Raw genomic sequence first — 21,606 nt, 5'->3', positions numbered from 1 at the left:
CTCCAGCGGCCATTTCAGTTCATTACGTGACCAGAGACTGTTCACCTCTATTTAGTACTAGAGATGACGCAACCCACTAAGGGCGGAGCTATTCCTAATTGTTCAATTTAATTTCTTTTCTAGTTTGTGACATTTAATACATTTCTTCAGCAATATTTCATTACTAAAACATTAAAATAATATAATAAAATATATGTGCATTATAATAATTTTTTTTTCTTTCTTTTACAGGTTTAATATGGGCTTCTGTAACCTTGTTTTCACCTATATTAGGGAAGTATGGATATTCGGACGCAGGGCTCATCTCAGACTCACGCATGCGCTCTTTGCTTGTTTGCTGAATAATTCATGTCTGCTGCAAATTAAAATTAACTTTTTCTTTATACTCTCATATTCCTCAAGCTTTAGAAAAGTTGTGTAATGTGTGTGATGATGTGTATTTAACTTGTTTCACGTCAGACAAATGATTAAAAACTAATTAAATTGAAAGTGAAAAAAAAACCTGTGTACATTTCTTCACTGTAGACCATATGTATCACTTTATAATAATTTATTGTTAAATCATGTATTGTTTAATAGACTATTAAAGCATGAGCTCTGCTAAGTCATCACAATGAGTTGTGTGAAAGAAGAGCCCAGAAAGAATTTAACAAAAGACTGTTGTTGATTATTTACTAAAGACATATTAATAAAATCACAATATGAAACAAAACATGACACTTATGTAATACTACTATGATACAGTTTGTGCTATTTACAGTTGCTATTGTCTAACAATATATAATATAATACACATATATAATAAACAAAACTGAACAATATATAGACATATACACATACAGTATAATGCACATTTTGAACAATTATTACAATTAATTAGTGATTCAGAATTATAATAAAACAATGAATAGCCTCAAACGGTGATTGTCGGTGGGACAAACATGTATGACGAGATGACCACAGTAATCAAATGTGACATAAGATCCTGTGGACACAGCTGTTTTTGTGTAACATTTTAACTGCTTTGAGCACAGTTGCAAAAATAGGATTTTCTTCAGTTATTGAACCCAATTGCATCAAGAATGAATGAAACTAGGCATGTTACCTCAGTGTGTTGTCTTGTCAATGTGTACAACGTTTTGTTTGTTGAAGTTTGAAAATTACACTCACAAGATACAGGCTAAACACCCCAAAACATATTGATTTATATCTTAGAAATCGATTTGACATAACAAAATTCTTTTGATAGCTTTTTGTCAGGAGGGTCTGTAGATGATGTATGCCAGCTTTGTGCCAATCGGACAAAAACCGGAACATTTTTATTGGTGGAAATGAAAGCTGAGATATATGTTTTGTAGGGCTTGACTCAAGGAATTAGAGGGGAAACAGTTGTGGAGATCTGAGTGAAAACGTAAAAGTGTTCATTATAGTGCCACCTAGAGTCAATGGGGGTGTGTGTGTGTGTGTGTGTGTGTGTGTGTGTGTGTGTGTGTGTGTGTGTGTGTGTGTGTGTGTGTGTGTGTGTGTGTGTGTGTGTGTGCAACTGAGAAGTGGGGTGTGCGTTTGGGACGGATTATGTCTTGCAAAGGCCCGGGGGCCAATTATCGCCAAGGACCCCCCTCCCCTCCCACCCCACCATTTTTTCCTGTTCTTTCCCTTAGCTGCGCATTCACAGTAATAGAAAGTGGAAGTTATGATGATCATGAATATTCAAACCGTTCTCACTCTGCGTCAAATGCCTGCGCTAAAAAAAGCATTTGTACACATTGTACTGGGTTTACAGAATCAAGGTACAGGACTAATACATTTTTCTGATATCATTTTTCTCTCTACAAGTCTAATATTAGCTACTCAACGAATAATCAACAATGAGGCAAATTATAAATGATCTAAATATTTCCTCCGTAAAAATGTAAGATATTCCGTTTTAAGTTTCTCATTTAAGGAAAGAAAGTTAAATATTAATAAATATGTTGCTGAGCTCTAGTTTTCTCATTAGGTAGCATTATACTCTTTTTAAGCTTATATGAGTTAAATTTCACCATATAAAGAGAGCGAAGGACATTGCATTTGCTAAAGACTAAATAATAAGTCTTTATATAAATAAATAAACTTTCCCATTTCCCCGTGCCTGGTCTCAAAATACTGCTCTTATGTGAATCATCCTTAAAAATCAAACTGAATAATGAAATCTATAATGCCACATTTGGCACCCAACGATATGAGGGTGAGTAAATAAACAATATTTAGAGGAGATTTTTTGTTTGTTTTTGGGATGAATTAATGAATACATTCTCAGCAGTAAACATATTTAAACCATCTTCGTTGACAAATTAAAATAAATAAGCAAGAAAACATTAAAAAAAGATAAGATAAACTGAAACCGAAAGTGAAACCAAAATTAAAATGGAAAAAAACTCAAATGGAATTAAATCATACATTGAACACTGACAAATTTAAAATAAAAATAAAAATCTAAATGAAATGTAAAAAAAAAAAAAAAAAAAAAAAAAAATCACAACTATATTAATCTTGGTCTGAAGGTTTGATGTTGTTGCTGTGGGTGGTCTGTGCCTGCCCGGCTGCGGGAGAGTTGAGGTACCTGCTCTGAGACTGGTAGCGATGGGTGTTGGATCTTCGTGGAATTATCATCACATTCACAAAAAGTGGTGATATCCTCCTCTTTTTCTTCCCAAGAATGGGAAATGGTAGCAGCCCCTTCCCTGCTAGTGCAAGGCTCTGTGCTAATGCTAGCGATTTCCTCGTTGTTGTTGAAATCCAGTGGTTTTGCAAAGAAATTAGAAATTGAAGGAAACCTCTTCAGAAAAATAGCTTCCTTCGCTTCCCTGATCTTTTGGATTTTCTTTTAAAAGCACCACTTGTTTTCCTTAGATCCATTGTTATGCATTAATTAGCAAACAAAAGTTACGTGAACGTTTTGACGTCACTAGTCTAGCGGTAACAGGCATTACAATCTGATTGGACCAATAAAAAAAGAAAATCTGTCATTTCAAATATACACACTATTGGCTGTACTTCTATATTTGAAGGAGGGTCTTTTATAGTCATTCAACCAACTGTATTAAAGTGTGTAAGTTTTGACAGTTAAAATGTTAAATCTTATCCATGCTAAAACAGACTCGACTGCTCTCTCTATGCCCATTTTTCCCCACTTAGGATAATTTAGTTCATGTTCGGGTGGTGGGCACAGCGTCTCCATTTGTCTTTCCCTTCTTTCTTTCTTTCTTTCTTTCTTTCTTTCTTTCTTTCTTTCTTTCTTTATACAGTTATAAGAATAATTACAGTTATAATAATAATTGTATGTACAGATGTGCTATTTGTATATATCACACCTGTACATACAAATGTGTCTATTTTATTTATGTATATACATATTTGTATCTTATTCACATATCTTTATTTTTATTTTACTATCTGTGTACTGTTGTTGTCTCTGTGTGCTAGAAACCTCTTCTGTCACCAAAACGAATTTCTTGTTTGTACAAATATTGGCAATAAATCTGTTTCTGATTCTGATAAATAGTACTTTTTCCTATACCCTTCACACAAAGAAAGAAGCTCAAAGAGTGGTTCAAATAAATATAATTTGAAACAGGATGGGACAGTGGTTCTATAATGCACACCTGAAGTGTAACATTTGCATTACAACCATTTCATTAATTAACCATAAATTATTTTAATGGCTGTCCATTGTCTTTTAATCTTTATATAAGAAATGAATATAATATAAATCTAATAACCTTTTAGCCAGACTGTAGCACCTGCTTTACAGTATTAGTTTAGTTTATGTATGATCCTCAAGTGATCTCAACACTAATGACACATCCTGATATTAAAACAATCCAGTTTAAAGTAAAAGAATAAAAAAATAACACAAAAATAACTTTCAAAATAGACACAAATTACACAAGGCATCTAACATTAAGATTCAAAATTAAAGGCTTATTTACACACTTTTGGGCTTTACATTTACTCCTGCTAATGTATCGAAATATTGACCTATTTCTGTTTTGAAGCGTTTAAAATTTGGTTTCTGTCATGACAATTTACATTTAATAAAGAACTTTCCATAAATCTGCAATTTATAATATACGATGCTTTATGTTAAATTGAACTATCAAAATAAAATAAAACACTTTTTTTTAACTGCATATCAATACCAGCATTAATCCTTACAAAACAGTCCAGAACATTTTTTGCAGTCAAAAAAAGGTGAACGATGCTTTCAATATCAATGTTACAAAAAGCACATTTTAAATCAGTGCCTTTCTTAAATCTTGCAATAACTTGGTTAACAGAGTAAATCCTGTGAATAATCTTAAATGAGACTCTCAAATTTTATTGGTGATACAATATCATCTTTTAAAAGACTTTTTCAAATTGTCCATTTCAAAAATCTTTGGTAGACCTCTCAAAAAGATAAAAAAAAAATGATTGTATAAATTATCTGGAGACCAAACTATCACGTCGCTACAACGTTTCTCGTGAGATTAATTGGCGTCGTTTTCTGAGGACATGGTCATGACGTCTCTGGAACATCAGACAAGATTCTTAAAAATGCAGCTTTACCAAGACGTTGTCACAACGTAGTCAGAAAGTAATGTCATGCTGACGAAAGGACGACTAACTGGCGACATCGTCAGAACTGTGTTTGCTGGGATGAAATGTACCTTGTTTCTTAAAATTAGAGGAAGAATGAATGAAGATATCTCGACTGACTTGAGCATGATAAACTCACATGACAGGATCAAGCAATTGTCCTTCTTCATTATGAAAAGTCCTTACAGGTGCAGCCGAGGATGTTCAGGTGTTGTATCACTGTTTGATGCATCCTCCACATCCATGATGATTAATAGCAGTTGGCGCAGATCTACCGCTGCCGTTCAATGTTCTATGCGTGATTTGATTTGATGGGAGTCACGAGACTCTTGTAGTCATCACGTTGATGGATAAAACACACAAACCACTAACACAACAGTCACATATGCAGTAAAAGGGTGACCTTACGTTCTCTTTTACTGGCTGAGCGTCTAACACATTATTTATTTAATTAGCATTCCCAAACTCTGTGAATTATTAATTAGAATATCTAATCAAGTTTCACCAGACTTGCGCTTGATACAAAGTGTCATTTTTATTTACTGAAAATGTTCATATTGGTGATGAAGACAATATCAAATAATACAAATAAAATAGATATGATATATAACATGATATATATAATAAATAACAAAATTATGGCAATATCGATTCATTTATTTCAGTAAAATTCTTGGCAAATGTGGTGAATTTACCTTTGGCAGAGCTCTCAACAAGATTAAAATGACCGGTTTAACAGTGACCAAATCTAAAGTGCATGAAAACATCACACCTCAAATTAAAACACTATTCAAAGTAAAATGAAGCATTTTACCCAAACACAATCTGTCTGATACGCAATCTGAATCTGCATTCCCAATCCCTCTATATCAGGGTTTCGCAACGGGGCGTTCAAAGGATGCCAGGGGGTGCTGAGAGCAAATCAGTAAAATAATATTCTTCTTGAGAATCCATTCAACTTCCTTGCATTGATGTCTGCTCTCTCTCTCTCTCTCTCTCTCTCTCTCTCTCTCTCTCTTCATCTCTTTGTATTTTGCAGAAATGTGGCATATTCATACTAATTATATTTTGTAAATAGCTCCATTAAATACATTGGGGGAATGAGGGAATATAGGCCAATTTATTTCTGTTACAACTATGGCAGTTTCAAAATGTTTATATTTTGAATTTATAGTTCCTAAATCTATAGTTTTGTATGTATTTACATAACAAAAATGACATGATTTGTTTTTTAGGAGTTACCAGGTTGTTATGAGCCATACATGATCTTATTGTATTTTTGTGGTATAAATACAAATATCAGTGTATTATGGAGGAACTATGTGTGGAAGAACCATATAATGTTTCATCATTTTTATGGACCAAGCTATGAGTTTTCCTGCTGTGTCAAATCTGTTGTAATTCTCTTTTATTGCAGGAAAAAGGAACTGGTGTGGTTTGCTTGAATTCAAGAAACGCAAGGTTTGGTTTCATGTTGATGGTGTGTAAACCTGCTTAATTAATTTAACAAAACTGTAAAATTCGTTCTATGGTCAGGGAATGAAGTAGGGGGGTGTTCATCAAAAAAAAGGTTGAGAACCGCTGCTCTATATGGATCAGCAGTGGATTCTGGAATGTGATCTTGACTGTCAACTCTTTACTGACCACAGTGTCAACCTAGAGACTGAAAGAGGAAAAACACACAGTCACACAATCAATCAATTATTACTGTGAACTTCATGAGTCAGACAGACATGAACATTTGATCCAGAGTCTGGACACTGATGTTTTTTGAGTTACACACAACTGATCTCAGATCAATTCAGCCAAATTGGATTTTCTTTTGGCCAAATCAAGAGATGACCTGATTTCACCCAAATTTACATATTTATTGGTTTCTTTTGCATGTAAAAGGTTGAAGACTCCTGGAATAAACACACAGTGATATGAGATATGAAATAAATATGTAAAATCTGTGTTGTTGACAAACTGGTAAATTACCTTTAAAACACACCTGTGTGAAATCAGTTTTATATGATCACACTTAATTCACAATCTTCTTTATGAATAAAGGTGCTGAATTAAATACATTTAAATTGTGACTTGATCTCATCAGAGAAACACAGAAGAAGAGAAATCACACAGTGTTGAGGTGTTCACGGCTCTGATTTGCTCCATTGAGAGATGTCAGATTGAAGTTGTTGAGATATTGGAAGAGAAGCAGAAAGCAGCAGAGAAACAGTCTGAAGATAAACTTAAATAAAAACACACAAACATACAGTAAACACATACAGGGTAGCTGCCTATAGTTCTCTCTCTCTCATCTGCGGTCGCCTTTATCCCTTGCTTGCCTCATCAGGTTGATTGGGATCCGGTGTGCGCCATCCAGCCCAGCCCCGCCATCCTCCAAGCTACACTCCTCCCTGCGTTGCCTCAGGCTGGGGAGCCCCCGGCATGACGTTCATCTCCCCCGCCCTCCGGTGGGGGCATGCCTTGCGCCCCACCTGCTGGCGGGTCATCCCCGCCTTCTTTGACCTGGGAGGAGACAGGAGGGGAAAAACCACAATAACAACAACAAAAAAACAGGCGAGGGAAAGGCCAACACTGAGCGACAGTGATAGAGAGAGAGGAGAGAGAGAAAACAAAACTCATTCACTGGTTCTCTGATGTGCCATCGCGTGGTCCTCAGTGGATTACAGCCGTGCCTCCCCGGTTGGATCGGAGGCAGTCCCCCGGCCCCTGGTGGACAGAACGTCCCGCCGCGTTTTCAGTGGACAGAAGGAGTCTCCCCTGGCAGCGGTTCTCCCGCCCCAGGCAGATGGCCAGGAGCCCCTCCCCACACGTGGTCGGCGGTCCTCTAAACCCCGACGCGTTTTTGCGGCTTGTAGGGCCCTCCTCCCCTCCCCTTGCTGAATGATGGCTCTTAGTTGCTCTTAGGACTCAAGATGGCGCCGAGTATGGCTGCTGATGTTGCGAGCTCCGACACAACATGGTAGTGTTTTGTTTGTTTTGTTCACAATTCTTATGTTTTTTGTCTTGGATGTTGTCTGCCTTATTGTATACGACAAACAAACACTTTTGGACATTGGTTCAGCAATTTCACACCGTAAACCGGACTTCAAATTCCTCAATGCCGACCCGCTGTTTACAAACACGCAAGTGGAGCCCTTTGTCTGGGCAGTCCAGATGCGGAAACGCAAAAGGAAAAGGGAAAACAGAGCCGGCGTTCTCATCAGAGTAAGACGCTGCACAAATCGACCCCCGCTACCCAGTATTCTTCTGGCAAATGTTCAGTCTCTGGATAACAAGCTCTGCGAGCTGAAAGCATGGATCTCTTTCCAACGAGAGACGAGGGACTGCTGCATTATCTGCCTTACAGAAACTTGGATGTCTGCGGAGATTCCAGACTCAACCATTGAACCCGCAGGGTTCTCCGTGCACCGAGCGGACAGAGCGAAAGACCTCTCAGGTAAAAGCAGAGTGGTGGTTTGTGATGTTTTATGATCAACAAATCCTGGTGTGATCAGAGGAACTTTCATTCTATCAAGTCTTTCTGCTCTCCTGATCTGGAATTTCTCATGGTTCTGTGTCGATCATTCTGGCAACCGAATTGTACATCCCGCCACAAGCCGACACAGACCGGGCACTCAAGGAACTGTATGGGATTATAAGCAAGCAGCAAACCGCGCACCCTGAGGCCACGTTTATTGTGACCGGGGACTTCAATAAAGCCAGTTTCAAATCAGTCGCACCAAAATACCACCAGCACATTAGTTTCAACACACGAGGGGACCAGGTTTTGGACCATTGCTACTCTCCCTTCCGGGATGGCTACAAATCCCTCCCCCGCCCACCATTTGGCAAATCGGACCACTCTTCCATTCTGCTTCTGCCCGCTTACAGGCAGAAACTGAAACAGGAAGCACCCGCCCTAAGAACGATCCAGTGCTGGTCGGACCAATCAGACTCTACGCTACAGGACTGTTTTGATCACACGGACTGGGAGATGTTCCAGTTCGCCTCTGATGACGACATCGAGCTTTACGATGATAGCGTAATGTGTTTCATCAAAAAGTGCGTGGAGGATGTCGTTCCGACCAGAAAAATACGGATCTATCCGAACCAGAAGCCATGGATTAATAGCGATGTTCGTGCAGCACTTAATGTGCGGACCTCCGCTTTCAATTCCGGGAACGCAGAGGAGCATAAATAAGCCAGTTATGCCCTCCGAAAAAGAACAGCAAAATTGAAGCAAGATTGAAGGACAGTTTAACACCACCAACTCTAGAAGCATGTGGCAGGGAATTAACATCATCACGGACTTTAAAGGGAATAAAAACTCTGCCATGAACACCGCTGCCTCTCTCCCGGATGAGCTAAATACATTTTATGCTCGTTTTGAGGGAAAAACACCACCCTCGCGGAGAGAGCTCTCGTGGCCGAAGCTACAGAGGTTAGTTCACTCTCCATCTCTGTAGCGGATGTAACCCGATCCTTCCGACGGGTGAATATCTGCAAAGCCACGGGCCCAGACGGCATTCCGGGCCATGTCATCAGAGTGTGTGCGAACCAGCTGGCTGGTGTTTTTACAGACATTTTCAACCTTTCCTTTTCTTTGTCTGTAGTCCCCACATGCTTTAAAACGTCAACCATTGTGCCGGTTCCAAAGCAATCAAAAATAACATGCTTAAATGACTGGCGTCCTGTTGCTCTGACCCCCATCATCAGCAAATGCTTTGAGAAACTAATCAGAGATTACATCTGCTCTGTGCTGCCTCTCTCTCTAGACCCATTGCAGTTTGCTTACCGCAACAACCGCTCCACTGATGATGTCATTGCATCTACACTACACACTGCTCTCTCCCACCTGGAAAAAAAGAACACTTATGTGAGAATGCTGTTTGTAGACTACAGCTCAGCATTCAACATCATAGTGCCCTCCAAGCTAGATGAGAAACTCCGGGCTCTGGGCTTAAACAGCTCGCTTTGCAGCTGGATCCTGGACTTCCTGTCAAGCAGACGCCAGGTGGTTAGAATAGGCAGCAACATCTCCTCATCACTGACCCTCAACACTGGAGCCCCACAGGGCTGTGTTCTCAGCCCACTCTTGTATTCCTTGTACACACATGACTGTGTGGCAACACATAGCTCCAATGCCATCATTAAGTTTGCTGATGACATGATGGTGGTAAGTCTGATCGCTGACAATGATGAAACAGCCTACAGAGAGGAGGTGCACACTCTGACACACTGGTGTCGGGAGCAAAACCTCTCCCTCAACGTCAGTAAGACAAAGGAGCTTGTGGTGGACTTCAGAAGAAAAGACAGAGAACACAGTCCCATCACCATCAATGGAGCACCAGTGGAGAGAGTCAGCAGCTTCAAGTTCCTTGGTGTCCACATCACTGAGGAACTCACATGGTCCATCCACACTGAAGTCATTGTGAAGAAGGCTCATCAGCGCCTCTTCTTCCTGAGATGGCTGAGGAAGTTTGGAATGAACCGCCACATCCTCACACAGTTCTACACCTGCACTGTAGAGAGCATCCTGACTGGCTGCATCTCCGCCTGGTACGGCAATAGCACCGCCCACAACCGCAAAGCACTGCAAAGGGTGGTGTGAACTGCCAGACACATCATCGGAGGTGAGCTTCCCTCCCTCCAGGACATATATACCAGGCGGTGTGTGAAAAAAGCTCGGAGGATCATCAGAGACTCCAGCCACGCGAGCCATGGGCTGTTCTCACTGCTACCATCAGGTAGGCGGTATCGCAGCATCAGGACCAGCTCCAGCCGACTCCATGATAGCTTCTTCCCCCTAGCAATCAGACTTCTGAACTCTTGATCTCCCACGATCAAAATACATCAGCACTGCACTTTATTACTCTTACTCTTATATCTCACACCGGACTGTCATGAATTATATTATTATTATATTATATTCTCGCTTAACAACTTACTATCAACCGACAGCCTGAATGTCAATACAGTACAATACAACCTACTGTACATTCTATATATACTACTATATATACTTTTTTTATTGAATAATATGTGTATCTACATTGTGTGTATTGTATACTGTACAGTGTATGTTATTATTTGTATATTGTGTTGTGTGTAATTATGTGTATATTAGACTTTAAATTGTGCTGTGTTAATTTGATGTTATTGTAGATTGGTATATGTCTCATCACTGTCACGACTGCTATGTTGATCGGAACTGCACCCAAGAATTTCACACACCACTGCACTTGTGTATATGGCTGTGTGACAATAAAAGTGATTTGATTTGATCTGAATTTGAAAAAGCCGAATTCATGATCTTCAAAAAAGACTGGGTGTAATTGAAAAATGTTGCTGCTAATTTTTTTAATTTGAAAATATTATGTGTGAATTCACCTGAAAAAATAAATCAGGTTGTGAAATTCAAGTTTTTAATATTCAAGTGGTGAATTTCCGGTCGTGAAATTCAGGTCTCAATATTCAGGTTGAATACGGGTTGAAAAAATCAGGTGGCAAAATTCGAGGATGACATCCGGGAATGCAAGGAAGAGCAAACGAGTGTCGATGTAATCCATCTCTCTCTTGGACAATCGCAAAGCGATGGTATCAACAATATTGGATTTAAATTATTGGTATCGGATCAAAAACAAAATAAGTGGTATCGCCCATCACTACCTCTCATTCCTCAGTCTTGTCACTGACATGTGGTACCTGTTACTTTTCTCAGCGCTGGACAGGATGGGCCAATGTACACTTATGACAAGCTTATGAAATTTTCTCATGTGTTTTCAGGTTATGTGACAGAGTGAAACACTTTCCACAGTGTGAGAAATATTGTGCCGGTTTTACTCAAAAAAATTGAGGTAACTATTTGCATCAGCTTTGAGTATTTTGAACTTAACAAATTTTAGTTTGACATATTAGATTTCACATTCTCAAATTTATCAATTTACAGGCCATTTTTTAAGTTATAAAGGCAATATTTATCTTGTTGGGAACTACCATTATCAAGTAATATTTATTTTTTCAGATAGGTCACACAGATTTATAAGTTAGTTATACTTGATTTTCAAATGCATTTAATTTATATTCCAAGTTTCCTAATATAGCCTATTTATTATTAAAAGTGCACTCAACAAGTGTTTCAAAAGAAATTCTAAATATTTATTCATATTACAATGTTACAAATTCATTAAACATTTCAACAGCAATACACACAAAGCACATGTATCCAAAAAAAAAATAGAAAAACAAAAACACACTTATATAGACAAAAACACAAACAATAAATAAAGTTTAGAAAATTGTACCTGTGAAGTTTGCAGCAACATCACATAACATTTTAAAACACAAAATGACAGCAGCAAAGACGAATGCATTTTGCAAACTTCATAATTAAGCAGAATTTGCACAAATTGATAGCTACTTATTTAATTAGCAATTTCTAAATAAAAAACTAATATGCCACACTAAAACACATTAAAACATGACTACAAAGACATACTTGAAGACTGTGAACACAAATATATGCAAGAAAACCTAAAGGTACATTTGTCTTTACATCTGAAACATCAGTATAAACCTCTGCTCCCCTTAATGACTATCCCAACTTTTGGACTGTTGTCATCAGTAATTTTGCTGCAAAGTCATTGCAACATGTTGGGTTAAAATACACACAAATTGGGTTCAATTTAAAACAGAATTCTTGGTCACAACCACACTTTACCACAACCACACAGTGAGAGAGAGGCAGGCAGACTACAATAACAATTTAAAAGGTAGAAATGTATTTTCTGTTTGGGTAAACAAGTTTCCAGTCAGTAGAAATTAATTTAAATTTGCAGTTTGGGGTAATTTAAGACGTAGAATGCTTGAAGCAAATGTCCACTGTGCCCCGCAGTGTATTTGTTGAAGTGCTTCTCAGTGAATGACAACAAATGCTTGAAAGCACTGACTGTTTTCTCCAAGCATCGGTGTGTATGGAAAAATGGCATCTTTTGCACCGTGCAGGAAATCAGCCACTGTACCAACCTGTAAAATCAGAAATGACTGCATATCAATGCATTATCAATGCAGCCAGTACACATCTTTAGGAGCAGTAAAATCATTGCATCTGACAGTTCTCATGACTTACTAGTGCTTCTTCTAATGTATTTAATATTTTCAGTAACACTTTTCAATAACTTTGTATTTGTTAACATTAGTTAACTACATTAAAGTAGCAATGAACAATATTTTGGGTTAATGTAAATTTATGAAATGCATTAATGTGAACACACAGTGGTTAAAATAGTTCACCCAAAAATTATATTTCTCTCGTCATCTACACAGCGTGTATACATGAGTAGTGTACATGTACAGTGCTCTGCAGATGGGTCAAGGGCAAGAAATGCATTTACTAATGTTAACAAATAGGCCTAGAACCTTATTGTATTGTAACTGTATTTCCTTCTGAAGGCTTCCCTAAAGGCCCTGGCATACTCATTGAGAAGTTATTTTTTAATTTTCGCTCCGAGCCAAAAAGAAGTTCAAAACAGCGGAGCATTGACATACTGTTTGCGACACATACAACGCATTTTTCAGGATATTGCTAGATCTAAAGGCAGTTTTGATGGTGGGGCATCATGAAATGGAGTGTGGGTATGTGTACATGCAAATGTGTAAGTATTTAAAACTATGATTTTAGAATGTCTGTTAACTTACAGGCAGCATGTCAATGAAGGCTTTCCTGGTTCCTGTGAAGCTTGGTCCAAACATTTGCCTTCCAATAATTTACCAATGTTGAGAGCACAATATGGACCAGAAAGGCGATGTCAACTTGTTTGTATTGTAGGGCTTTACTGGTTGTTTAGATCAGTGTAACTATCAGAAATAATTAATAATTATTTCTTTAGTTATTAATTAATATTTAAATTAATTAATTGAATAAAACTAATAAAAACCTCATATGGAGCTCCAGTAAATGTAGTGCGCTACGTTTAGGAGCAAGTTTGGTTATTAGCAATAATTAATAATTATCAAAGATAATTATTAATTATTAAAATCAATAGAACATTGATGAGAATCAATGTTAGCTTTTCTAATCCTTTAAATCAACAATTATCAAAGATAATTGTTAATTGTTAACATTGATGAAACATTCATTACAATTAATGCTTGCTTATTGATCATTCAATTTCAACAATCATCAAAGATAATTATCAATCATCAAAAAATCAATAGAATATTAATAAGGATTAACATTGACGGGGCACCACCCTGGAATCAGGGACTAATAACCAGATAGTATAACAGTCTCAATATTTGATTGTTTTCTTAGGAAAATCGACATCGAAGAATATCGATTTTCGGGGGGAAAAAAACAATGAATGAAGGCTTGAATCCGAACACTGACAAACCAAAACAAACCAAAACACTTCTCTTTGTAATATAACAAAGTTTATTTATGCAGTAATATCAATTAATAATTAATACAATGCAGTCAATAAACTTCCGACTTGCAACTACAAACTAAACAGTGATATGATTATCCTTGGAAATGATTGGGGTTAACCTGTGGGATGGGCTCAGACTGGTGTGTAAAACGCGGCTGTACGAGGAGTGAGTCCAGTCTGGCCTGTAGGTGTTGAATGTACCTGTACATGGCGTGTGCAATAATTGCGATGGTCCAACCACTAAGGAGGAGCCAGAGGGCAACCAAACTGAAAGAGTGTTCTTGGTAAGATGATGATCTGCTTAAGTGACTAGGAAATATAGTGGTCAAGCCAGTCGGTCTGAGACTGAACTTCACTAATTTCATCCCTTCAGCCTGAAGCTGCTGTTGAAGGGTGTCATCAACCGTGAGGTTGTGACCTGTAAATGCGTCCATGATCTCAGTTTCTGCGTCATGTTTTTTGACGTTGAGATGGAGGACAATATCGTCAATGTGCATGGTGGCTCCTTGGGGAACCGTTAAGAACACCGTTTGGTTTGATAGTGTTAGTTTAATGGCTGTATCATGGCGGTTGTATGACATTGGGACTTCGGTGGCTGGTGTGTTAACGAGCCAGCGATTGCCTGCTCGCTCTACCCTTGTCTCTATTCCTTCAACTTTGATAGACATGCTACCTTGACACTTGTTCAGGGAATTCGGCTCTTAGGCCGCAGAGGTAGTTAGTCACCTCTCTAACAATGGGGTTGCGTTTGGTCAAACCCAGTGAATGTTCTTTGTCTTGGTACACATGTTTAGGTTAGGGATAAGGTAGAGCGAGGGGTCCTCATCATGGTAGGCGAGTGTTGGTGGTGTTTTGAGGTGAATGTGTGCATTACCTCTCTGAAAACCAACATTAAATATGGACTTTAGTCTGTATATATTCTGCCTATGATGATAGATTGAGGATAAATCCTGTTTTGAGGTTCTGATGATTTACATGGTTTGGAATTTCAATGCCAAAACTATATGCCAGGTGTATCTGTGAAGGTTGCACAATGGAGATAGTAGCAGATCTAAGGATTTGTTCGACAAGGTCTAGGTAGACCAGGTAAGCTGGCATCCTTCCACCACTCAGACTGTTGAACGAGGAGCTATTTTCCCTGAGGAGGTCCTGCATTAGATCTCTAACTATATACACATAAGTTGTCTTCTCTGACAAAGTCCCTAAAGCGTGCAAAATGTTATTGATAAGAACAGAGTGCAAATTTACAGTGACTATAGTACCCTGAAGGGTTTTATTCAGGCCCTGTAATTGTTCTTATTGGAGTCGTTGTCTTTGCTGGATTTTTGGATGATAGCGACTTGTCCATCTGAAGCTGGCGAACTGTTTCCTGGACCAAGTGGTCTCGGTATGTCAAACTGAGCCCACGTGTGTCCACAACGGCAGTCAATGAGTGGAGCCAATTGGTTCAGTAGGTCCTGGCTAATTAACAGCAGTTCCGTATTAATGGGACATATGTAAACAGGGTCTATTAGCATCATCCCTTGAAAGGTGTCAATCCAGGCCTGTTTTGTGAAAGACGATCTTGCGTGTAGCTTGTGATGCTTACGTTGCAGGTCTCTGTCTATAACGATTTGCCAAGGGAGAAAGGGATTTGAAACCTTGCCTACCCACTCACCTTCTTGTTTGGGTATTCGTTCGAACCGCACATTTCCTTTCGGCCGGCGAACGTTTTGTTGTTTAGGCCTGTCGTGGCCCTGGGGGTGTGTCTGGTCACCACCCCCCTGGTTCTGTTGCCTACCCTGCTGGCGGGGTGATCGGCGCCTCTGGGGTCCTGTTCTAGCATTCACTTTAACGCGAGGCATTTCGTTGCCTTCAAGCACTAGGTCTGCACATGAGGCTTGGAACCCCAGGGCTCTGGCATCACCTTCGTGCCCTTGGGCAGGGCGCACGCGTGTCTCCCATGCCAGTTGCACGTATCTTCTGATTTCCTGCATGGTGGGGTTGCCCATTCTGCAGTGCATCGTGACGTCATATCACACGCACTCGTGGAGGTTGTGAAGGAAGAGAGACTTGAAAGCTCGTTCCTCCTCCAGACATGGTGCATTACTTCCTTGGAAGTACGTGGTTCTCAGGCATATATAATACTCACGTTGAGGCTCGTGCCTCTTCTGGGTGATGGCGAAAGCAGCTATGGTAGCGGAGGCTTCGTTGATATACAGCGAATACTCCTCGTGTAGGGCTTTACACAGAGCTGAGTAGCAGTTTTGTGTACCGGTCGGTAGCATTTCCATGAATGCATGGACACTCCTTACCGTGGTCTTCCATATAAGCTTGAGTTTTTCATGCGACGAAGCATAAGGCAAGTAAACCAGGCAGTGCTTAATTTCCCTAAGATAACTGTCAATGTTTGAATCTCAATTACTTGGGTCAAAGCGTTCTATGTCCCCAGCGAGGGACTCGAGTTTTCGGATGCGCAAGCGTCAGAGTCGGTATGACCACGGGTCGTACGAGTAATCCGAAACACCATAGTCACTCAGATCGCTATAGCGATGAGGATGACTTCCTCCCCTTCATGGTGGGGAAGGAGTCCAGTCGATGCATGGGGGTGGACCCCGGGTTACGTACGGCTCCCTGGCTAATGGGATCTTCGAGCCGCTTACACCACTCTGGGCTTGAAAATAATTGTCCCCCCTCCGTGGTGTGGAGTCAGTCGGTTTGAAACGCACGGTGGCGTGACTGAACACAGACGGGGGGGGGGGGGGGCAACTATAAGGAGGTGCACCTGCATCCAACCAGTGGGCTGCTGGATGAGCTTGAAATGTGTCTTGGAGGACGAAGTCAGAGACTGTACCACTAGGGGCAGCTCGGCTCCTAGCGTGTGTCCCTGGGTTTCTCAGGGGCACATTTCTACATGTAGCGCTAAAGAGGGGGCCCTCTTCTATGTCAGATGTTGTGCTGTGCGTTTCAGCTGCACTTAACTGATCTGACTCTACTCTTAGCTGGGCAGCTTGAAGCTGCCTGCGCAGGGTTTCGTTTTCCTCCTGCATCCGGGCATTATCTTCCTGTGCCTGGACTTTCTCAGCTTGGGTGCACCTTACGTCTTGGTGCAGGCTGAGATTTTCCCTCTGCACCGCTTTGTAGCTGCTGTGCAGCTGGGCGAGCTGGGCCTGGTGCTCTGCGGTTTGCAGTTGGGTTTTGCGGTGATGAAGGAGTTACATTTGGCCCACTTGGTCCGGGATTGTGCGCTTTGGCTTCCCGACTGGGTTGTTGACATAATTAACTAGTTCCTGCAATGCTTCATCACAACGACTAATATTGTAGCCGTTAAGGTTATCTCCCTCCTCTATGGAGAGACGGAGGACAGCAGTGACCACATCTTGCAGCGCTGGGTCGACTGACCTCTATGGAGCTTCAGCTCCAGTCACGCGGGGAAATTGGTGACTCATTTTACTGGGACAGTAAAAATACTTGCGACACAGTGGCTCTGATAGCTTGTTGTTTTACAGTTTCTATCATGCTGACACGAATGCACAGGTGAGAGGCTTCGACCTGTGGCTTACGGGCTACTGTTATGTAATGTGCGAATTTCACTGCGTTCTCTCTTTGGTGGACGTCAATGAAGTGACTTGGCACCTTTCTGTACCATCTAGATGAAAGCGTAAGGAGTTAAATAACAACAACAGCAGATTTTAAGCAGACTAAAGTAAATTTACTAACCCCTAATTCACTCTTAAGAGCACTTTCACACCACACTGGCTTATGTTTGGCAAGTTGTGAGAAGTAAATTGTCAAACAGAACCAAACTTTGAAGTAATGATTCAAGTTATTACTTTGGATTCTTATGCATACACATTGTGACAAAGTAGGATGCCTCACATGGGGCACCAATTATTATGTAGTTTACTGGTTGTTTAGATCAGTGTTACTATCAGAAATAATTAATAATTATTTCTTTAGTTATTAATTAATATTTAAATTAATTAATTGAATCTAACTCATTAAAACCTCATATGGGGCTCCAGTAAATGTAGTGCGCTACATTTAGGAGCAAGTTTGGTTATTAGCAATAATTAATAATTATCAAAGATAATTATTAATTATTAAAATCAATAGAACATTGATGAGAATCAATGTTAGCTTCTCTAATCCTTTAAATCAACAGTTATCAAGGATAATCCTTAATTGTTAACATCGATGAAACATTAATTAAAATTAACACTAGCTTATTGATCATTCAAATTCAACAATCATCAAAGATAATTATCAATTATCAAAAATCAATAGAATATTAATAAGGATTAACATTGACGGGGCACCACCCTGGAATCAGGGACTAATAGCCAGATAGTATATCAGTCTCAATATTAGATTGTTTTCTTAGGAAAATCGACATCTGAAGAATATCGATTTTCGGGGAAAAAATACAATGAATGAAGGCTTGAATCCGAGCACTGACATCCCGTCAGCATGACACAGGCATATGCAAAACAAACCAAAACACTTCTCTTTGTAATATAACAAAGTTTATTTATGCAGTAATATCAATTAATAATTAATACGATGCAGTCAATAAACTTCCGACTTGCAACTACAAACTAAACAGTGATATGATTAGATATGGAAATCAAAATAATCCTATTACACATGAGGGTGTGTGTGTGTGTGTGTGTGTGTGTGAGAGAGCGAGAGTGTGTGTGTGTGTGTGTGTGTGTGTGTGTGTGTGTGTGTGTGTGTGTGTGTGTGTGTGTGTAAGGAGGGATGCGCACAAAATGGCGGACATGACTCTTGTGGAGAGTATGTCATGTGAGACTTCCGGCCAGAGAATATGGCCGCGAATGTGGGCGGAGAGAAACCAGTCAATGGCGTCTACCAGTTACCGCGTGTGTCCGCTTGTACGATAGCTTAGGGACAAAGCTGAGCTTTATCTACTAGCCAAAAATATGTGCCAGAATGTTTGTGAGGGGTCGCGCGAGCGCGCGCGTGTGTGTGTGTGTGTGTGTGTGTGTGTGTGTGGTTAGTACGAGAGAGAGAGAGAGAGAGTAAAGTGACGGCCCCAAACCGATTTCACGATCATGGGAGAGAAACCCCTGGTCTCACCCGCGATGGCGGAAATGCACAACAGCCCAATGTGGTTGGACTACAATACAGCAAATCAAATTCGTGATAATTAATACCCTGAGTATTAATAATGAGCGGACATGGCGGTCTGTAAACTGTACAAGCAATAACCTTGGTACACAAGAACAACAAACAATAATATTCTATCTCTGCCCAGACGTAAACCTATTACTTGAATCGCATGAGGATGCAGAATGTGTGTTCATCCGTCCTTTAACTCAGACTCGGTTCCTCGAGGCTCGGGTGATGACGGGAGGCCGTTTCCTCGCTCTGTCGGCAGGCGGTACGGCTGCTGATTCTCGGCGGGCTGGCGGAGAAATCAGCGACGTCAACTTGATTGAAGATGGAAGAGAAATCTTTAATCTCTTCACTTCTGCAGGCAAACGGATGAAGATGCGGATTGCTCAGCGATCTCCTTCGGATCCGTTAGTGTTCGGTGGAACACAGAGTAATCTCAACTCGTCCAGCGAGATGGAGATTGTATGGCCACAGTTTCAAGTCGGATGTTACTTCCTTGTGCCACAAGGCTGCACCTGAGAGCAGCGATGAGCTGCATCTACACACAGTGAGCAAAGTTGCTGGAAGCAAATCCCGGAAGCATTTCAGAGGTATTTCTACTCCTGATGATGTCATGGTTGAGGTGCGTTCTGTCGTGTGCCTCATCCAATCGGAGTTGAGAGTTCGATCCTTTAGTGAGCAAGGCTTCATGGGATTTGTAGTCTGTTTTGGACTCCTTTTGTTTGATTTTGGTGTGATTTTTATCAGTATAATTTATGACTTGGTATGTGGGGGCCTGAGTTAGGTTTTACGACTGTGTTAGGCCTGCCTTTGTCTTCTATCTGAATACATGAGGCCCAACAGTATAAAATAAAACGAGAACGTACAACTGTTCAATGTAAACTAAAAAAAGTCTTGTTAAGAAAATTAGACTAATATGACATCTGGATGTGTGATGTGAAACTAATTTATGTAAAGTTTCTTAAAGGAATAGCTCACTCCATAATGAAAATTTTATCATCACTTACTCTTAGTATGAATCCTACTCTTGATTAGTTATTTACTTTAACCTCATGCCGTACTAAACTTGTATGTTGTTATTTTTTCAATGAACCAAAAACTGAAAAATGTTTTCATGTTCTTCAAATTCCTTTTTTTCCATATGATGTCAGGACATAGTGACCAGTCTGTCAACCACCAAAATGGACATAAAAGCAGTTTCTCCTTTGGAGTGTAATGGCATGAGTGCGAGTAAGTAATGACAGAATTTTTTATTCGGGGTAAACTATTTCTTTTACGTAATTTAAATAGTTAAAACTGAACGACAGCACAGTCTTGCTGTTCTCTTAAATACAGATAATGTTCTTTATCCCCAATACCTGCTGTCATAGTTTCCACATTGGAAAGCAGATTAAGATCCACTTCTCTCTGTTGGAAAAGTGCAGGATCTTGTCCTTAAACACAGGCACACAGTTCTCCTCGAGCTTTGAAGTGGAGTCAAGATTTAAAACTCAAAGTAAAGAAAAAAGACAAACACTGTCAGGTTTCACAAAGTTTTAGTAAGCATAGTTAAACCATGGTATTTGAGGTAAAACCAGAACCACAAAATTAACCATGATTACTACAGTCAGATACTACAATATTATTTTATTAAAACCATGGTTACTGTAAGATACTGCAGTATTACTGTAGTGAAATCATTGTTGTTAAAATAAGTTTTTCCACGGCATTTCTCTCTCATGCTCGCATCTGCAACACAGCATAACTCGGTTACAGGTACGTGTGGTGTAACGGTCCTACAGCATACAATGTTTCTTTCACGTCCGCATTTCAACCCGTTGACACAAACACACACAAGAACATATTGAGCATATTATTAATCCCAATGACAGAGAACAAACAAAACTATATCAATGAGTCCACAACTAAAGCTCCTTGACTGAATTCATATCAAATTCAACCAAAATGATATTGCTTACATAATTCAAGTGGCAGGTAATCATTGATTTATGGCAGGACTAGCGTTAACAAATGTACTTACAATACATGGCTCATCATAAACTTATGAATCAGCTCATTTAATAAGCATTTTTCCTCAAAATACCTTATGTAACAACATTAAATCATTACCTTTTTTTCTGTTGTTTTGACTCCTCCATGAAGAGAACTTTGTTTTGACATAAGAAATGTAACCGAGCGTTCGTCTAAACACTTGTATATAATAAAATAAGAAACAGAGACAAGTTAAAGTTTGAACAGAACTTCTCCCGCATTTATTTGATGCACCACGTTTGAAACTCTTGACTGAACTTCCCGCCTCGTATCTGACGCACACATGCGTTTACAACACACACACACACACACACACACACACACACACACACACACACACACACACACACACACACACTGTGCACAATCACTTAGTGTTACAACAATACACTCCATCAAAATTAAGTCTTTTACAGTA

General features: G+C 39.7%; 1 protein-coding gene and 1 long non-coding RNA gene across 3 annotated transcripts in view; one reads left to right on the top strand and one right to left on the bottom strand.

Annotated features, from left to right (window-relative positions):
* LOC127418601 (E3 ubiquitin-protein ligase TRIM39-like) overlaps window positions 1-21,606 on the top strand; it is a 165,455-nt gene that overhangs the window by 56,644 nt on the left and 87,205 nt on the right. The window lies entirely within an intron of this gene.
* The window catches only part of LOC127418647 (uncharacterized), a 91,324-nt gene that overhangs the window by 55,990 nt on the left and 13,728 nt on the right, over window positions 1-21,606 (bottom strand). The window lies entirely within an intron of this gene.

The sequence above is a fragment of the Myxocyprinus asiaticus genome, chromosome 28 (genome assembly GCF_019703515.2).
Source record: "Myxocyprinus asiaticus isolate MX2 ecotype Aquarium Trade chromosome 28, UBuf_Myxa_2, whole genome shotgun sequence".
NCBI classification, from domain to species: domain Eukaryota; kingdom Metazoa; phylum Chordata; class Actinopteri; order Cypriniformes; family Catostomidae; genus Myxocyprinus; species Myxocyprinus asiaticus.
Note: the sequence above shows the minus strand (reverse complement) of the source record. Positions and strands in the feature narration are given on the sequence as shown.